The sequence below is a fragment of the Perognathus longimembris genome, chromosome 19 (genome assembly GCF_023159225.1).
Source record: "Perognathus longimembris pacificus isolate PPM17 chromosome 19, ASM2315922v1, whole genome shotgun sequence".
NCBI lineage: Eukaryota > Metazoa > Chordata > Mammalia > Rodentia > Heteromyidae > Perognathus > Perognathus longimembris.
The window spans coordinates 38,329,876-38,335,712 of record NC_063179.1 but is presented as its reverse complement, the minus strand read 5'-3'; the positions used below and the strand labels follow the sequence as shown (position 1 = coordinate 38,335,712).

General features: G+C 42.4%; 1 pseudogene; it reads right to left on the bottom strand.

Annotated features, from left to right (window-relative positions):
* Positions 1–4,586: 4,586 nt before the first annotated feature.
* LOC125367588 lies at positions 4,587–5,043 on the bottom strand (annotated as a pseudogene).
* Between the last annotated feature and the right edge of the window lie 794 nt (positions 5,044–5,837).

Below are 5,837 nucleotides of genomic sequence, written 5' to 3'. Positions count from 1 at the left end.
TACTTTGGGTTTAATAATGATTCAATGAAGTGAAATAATGATAACAATGTGACAATGTTTATAATTTATCTAATACTCATAACCCTGTAAGGTAAACATTCTCCCCTATTTTAAAGACGATAAAACTATAGTGTAAAATGGCTGATGAACTCACCCAAAGTTGTAATGCTAGCACATTTCAGAGGTAGTGTAGCAACCCTTTAAGGAAGGTAAGGGATCTAAGCCCTAAATACTTGGCAGAATTTGGGGGGAGAGGGGCTGCAGAGGGGAATGTTTAAAACAGTGTCACTATGTGGCCCAGGCTGACCTTAAACTTTCAATCCTCCTGTCTTGGCCTCCCAAATGCTAGAATAGTATCATACTACAAACCTGTTAGGACTACCCACACCTCAGGAAGCAAGAAATAGTATACTATCAGATGAGACAGAGAGAGAGAGAGAAAGAGAGGTCAGATTGCCCTAGTGACTTTCTCCTTTAACCTAGACATATGCTTTCTGAGAGATCCTTTCCTCCTGTGTTCAGGACAGTTAGGCATCTTGTGCCTTTATTGTCCCTAAGCACTGAAGGGATTCTTACTTTTTTTTTTCTGGCTGGGGGCTTGAACTCAGGGCCTGGTCACTGTTCCTGAGCTCTTTTGCTTAAGGCTAACATGATACCAGTTTGAGTTACAGCACCGCTTCCCATTCTCTGGTGGTTAATTGGAGATGAGTCCTATGGACTTTCCTGCCGAGGCTGGCTTTAAACTGCAATCCTCAGATCTCCACCTTCTGAGTAGCTAGAATTACAGGCGTGAGCCTCTGGTGTCTGGCTGAATTCTTCTTTTACTAGATGCTTAGTGGCCAAGTTTCCCACTGTGTTCAGAACCAAAGACCTGAAAGATCACCATGATTATAAGATGAGTGCATATCTCTTGAAGGAAGCCAAACCCTTTATTTAAGTCATAAATTTGTCCCACAGACCCTCAGTGGTCGCTGAGAGCCTATTAGATTGTCCACGTGGTTGCAAGTGCTTTCATAATTATATTAAAGTAGCATTTGTCTTTTTAACTGGTCTCCCCCTTCACAAAAACAGTGATGGTAAAATGCTGACATGTTACAAACCAAGGCAGTGACGTGAAATTGGACTTGAGGTCTCTGCCTCTGTCAGCACCCTGCTTTCATGGTTAAAAAGAAAATGCCGGTTTCCCTCGAGAGCCTCCTTGGGAGTCAATTTTAAAAAGAGGAATCTTATTGAACTTCGTCCTTTCCACATCTTTCTAAGTAGGAAGGGAACCTAAAGCACAGTGACTAGCTTGCCGTGATCTCAAGGAGGCGCTCTGGTGACCATCTGAGGTGGAAGATGAGTAGCTGTTTTCTTCATGAAACCCATCTTTCCTTAGAAACATGACTGACAAACTAGCTAGTAGAAATGTTTGCAACATCAACTCAAATAAGCCATTCCTTTCAAGGAAAACTGACCATATTTTGTTGGCAATGATGAAAAAAAACTTGAGTTCTTCAACCAAACCCATAGGATTTGGGAATAACACTAACATGCTCTTAACAGCTTCAGTACTCTTAAAGACTTTTTTCTGATAAGGTGAGTGATGTCAACCATCATGATGTTTTTAGATCCTGTAACAAGATGTATGAACACACTTTAGAAACTCTGTATAGCTCAACAAATCAATTTCCCAAATGACCAATGCATGAAAAGTATAAGAGAGCCATTCAATGTGCCAGATGGATCAGGCTCTTTTTGTCCAGAAAACAAAATTGTTGATATGGCTTCAGACTCTGCATTACAAGTCACCTTTAAAAAAAAAGTGTGGACCTGTGGTTAAGGAGCAAAAGGAAGAAACTAAGAAGAAGAAGGAAAGAAAGAAAAGGGAAGAAGAGGAGGAGGAGTGTTGAACCTGGGTAACTGCAGTCGAAATCAGGACACGGGGGATGCAAGGCGAGTGAACCAATGCATACTTTATTCCAAGAGGGCCAGGGTTTATATAGGGTTAGAAACCAATATTACAATTACAGGGTAAAAGATCAATACAGCATGACATTTGTCTCAAATACAGAAGTGGAGGAAATTTCCTACTGTGAGGGCAGGAACTTGATACAAATGCCTTTCTAATTACAGGAGGTAGTGACTACAAAGATTATTGTTATCAAAACAAGGAACTGTATACAACCGAGGTAGAACTATAATTATCTCCTAGCTACTATCTCCTTAAGGCTAGATAACATCAATCTTGACTTCTCCAAATACTTGTGAAATAACAGTGAGGAGACTTTCCTGTTTACAGTGAGAATCTAGTGAGGAGACTTTCCTGTTTACAGAGAGAATCTAACACTAAAGGCAGCTGGTCTAGCAAGTCTCCTCAGGGAGACTTGCTAAGTAGGGGGAAAAAGGAGATTCTCACAACAACTGGTGGCTTCCTTTGGCCCACAAACACCAGAAACTCCTTACTGGGAATGTATTCCCAAGGGCCTATTAGTGTGCTAATGAGGCATCAGAGTAACCTTGCCGGGGCTAAATTTTTCCACTGGTTGGAGACTTTAATTCTCCAACAGAGGAGGAGAGGGAGGAAGGGAGGGAGGGAGGGAGGAAGGAAGGAAGGAAGGATTATCTGAAGAGACTAAGGAAAGCCAGGTACCTATGGCTCATGCCTATAATCTTAGCTACTCAGGAAGCTGAGAACTAAGGTTTGAGGTTAGAAATTCTTATCTCCAATAAACCAGCAAAAATCCAGAAGTGGATCAAGTGATAGAATTCTAACCTTGAGGGAAAAAGCTAAGTGACAACACCCAGGTCCTGAGTTTAAGCCTCAGTACACACACACACACACACACACACACACACACACACACACACACACACACACACTAATGAAATACTTCTGTCTCTTCCAAGTAATCTGCTTGAGTCTAGATTTTCTTCACATTCTCTACCTCCACAATTGGGTCAACAGAACAAATGCGGAGCAGATGCAGCAGTTCCATTATCATCTTAGTGTCAAATGTCACAGAGATGCATAAAAATGTACAAACTGCCCGCCACTCCTCCCACTCAATTTCTGTTTGGATACTAAAGTTAGTTTCTTTTTTTTTTAAACATGTTGCTTGTGTTAAAATGTAATAGGTTCATTAATAACTGTTATTCTTGAATAAATTTGAGTAAATAATATAGTAAATATTGCTAAAATTCAAAGTTCCTCAGTATCCTCAAGAATATTTTAATAGTGTAAAGGTTTCTGAAAAGTATGAGAAATAGAGTACAGGTTAGATCTTGAACGTACTCCACCAAGACCATGCATTAAGGTGGCTCTAGTCAGAGGTGGCACAACTTTAGGTGGGCTTCTTGAGCGGTCTTCAGGTCAATTGTGGCACAGCTTCAAAAGATACTATGGGCCCAGTCCTACACGTATCTTTTGTCTGTTCTCTCATTTGTTCCTTGCTTTTCCCCTCTGGCCAGAGGTGAGCACTTTCGCTCCGCAGTAGGCGGCTGTCATCATGCACTGCCTTCTCATGGTCAAGCAATTACAGACTAGAGCCTCCAGCGCTTTGAGCCGAAGTAAGTACTTTCTGTCTTTGTAAGTTGATTTTCTTGTACGTTGTTATAGTGATGAAAAAGCTGGTTAGCAGTTACTGAAGATGGCTTTCTACATTTTAAAGTATACGTGTAGATCAGAAAACTGTGATAGTGATCCTTCTACAAACTGCCTATCTCCTCTTACGTGAAGAATAAGAATAATTCCCATTTAGGGCTGAGAATATGGCTTAGTGGTAGAGCACTTGACTAGCACGCATGAAGCCCTGGGTTCAATTCCTCAATACCTCATTAACCAGAAAAGGCCAGAAGTGGAGCTGTAGCTCAAGTGGTCAAGTGCTAGCCTTGAGCAAAAGAAGCTCAGGGACAGTGCCCGGGCCTGAGTCCAAGCCCCAAGACTGACAAAATAATAATAATTCCCATTTAAAACAAAACTCATTCTAGCACAATATCTTTTTTTGTATAATGCTTTATTACAAAAAGAAAACAAGTGCAAAAACTACATGCTAAAGAAAACACTGTAATACAACTCAGTGTTGGGTGAGACCGTAGGAAAACATAGGAGGGACCTCAGATTTGGACAAAACCTTGAAATGGAATCTAAGAAAAGTATTAATAGACAAAAACCTGACGATGAACTTCAGAATAGACTGCATCTGCTGTAATGGTCACAGAACCCTGGTAACAGATGAGAAGTCCCTGCAGTTCTGCCCCAGGGCCTGTGTGGAAAACACACACACACACACACACACACACACACACACACACACACACACACACACACACACACACACACTGGTCTTCATACAGAAGGGGAGATGTAGCCATATCCATGGACTTGGAAGATTAAGTTGAGATGAACTTGAGAGTCTGCCTGGTGGTGACCTTGCTGACATCTTTCAGAGCCAATGGTAATAGCATAAGTACTGTCCAAGGTCCAGGTTCCTAGGTGAGTGACATCTTCCGGGTCATCAGTCTCCAGCAACGGCTACCGCTCCAACAAGATCAGCCACTCCCCAAAAGCAGGTGGCATCAAAAAGACTGGAGCCCGCGTGTTCCCTTCATCCTGGTATTCTGAAACCTCTCTGGAGGCTCTTAATTAACACCTTGTTCCTGTGAACACATTTGGGGCACAGCATATTGCCCTGCAGGTGTGGGGTAGAAAGGTACGGGCAAGAAGCAGGAAGAGAGCACTGACTTCCTTCTCAGGCACCCAGACTTGGGCAGCTGAAGCAAACCATCAGCATTCGCAGGCATACTTCGTCCATGCGCCACGCACCACCTGTCCCCAGGTGCCTCTTTGGGTGCCTCTGTCTCCACTTCCTCCATTTCCCCAACATTGGATGCGATCGGGGACCAGGAAGCCGGCATTGACTCCGGGGCAGGTGTGGTCACTACAGTGGTACTAACTTCTTCATAGAAATTTGGGGGGTTTTGGAGGATAGCCAACTGCTCTTCAGGGACAGGGTGAATTTCAAGGGAACAAGTCCCCTCAGAATATGAGTTTTCTTGACACATATTTTGTGTTCTTTGGCATATGCTCTTAATCTTGGCCTCTTCTGCTGTAGCACAATATCTTTATAAACCTATATGATCTCCCTTTCTGCAGTGAAGTGTAAGCGTTCTTGAAGGATCAGAATCATAAGTTCTACGCTTCCACCTCTGATAAGTAACTTAAACACAGAAAGTCTATTACCGACTGCCTTTCATCAAGAAAATGTGTCTTCTAGGGGACTCCATTCTCCCACAGAGGGACTTAGTGTGTTGTTTTAGTAGCACTTCACTTTCTTAACTAAATAAGGGCATGAGGTAGGGAAAGGACTTCTATCAGCCAGACTAACCCAAGGGGACTTACTCAATCTGCTATAACAACAAGATGACTTCGCCACCTGAGACAACATTTCTTACCCTAAACCATAATGGGCAGAATTCACAAATGCAGAGCAAATAAAACAAGGCAGCACAATTTAGTATTCCTACATTTGTGTAGTGCTTTATCATGTACAGATCATTTATACCCACCACTGGTTCTCCCAACATTTCTGTGAGGTGGGGTGGACAGTATTATTTTTCATAAGCCAATGAACAGGCAGAGGCAAGGAGAGATGAATCACATAGCAGCACTCATGCAAAAGTTGGGGACAGCACTGAGCTGAGTCTCCTCATTTCTCTGTGGAAACCCTAGCTTCCGTAGCCATTTGGGTTTTGAAAGATCTCCTTTATTCTTACTTCTTATAGACTCTGCTCTAATACTTTGATTCAGAAGCCAGAGAACATGACTTTTAAATAAATCACATCCACGCCTGGAACTT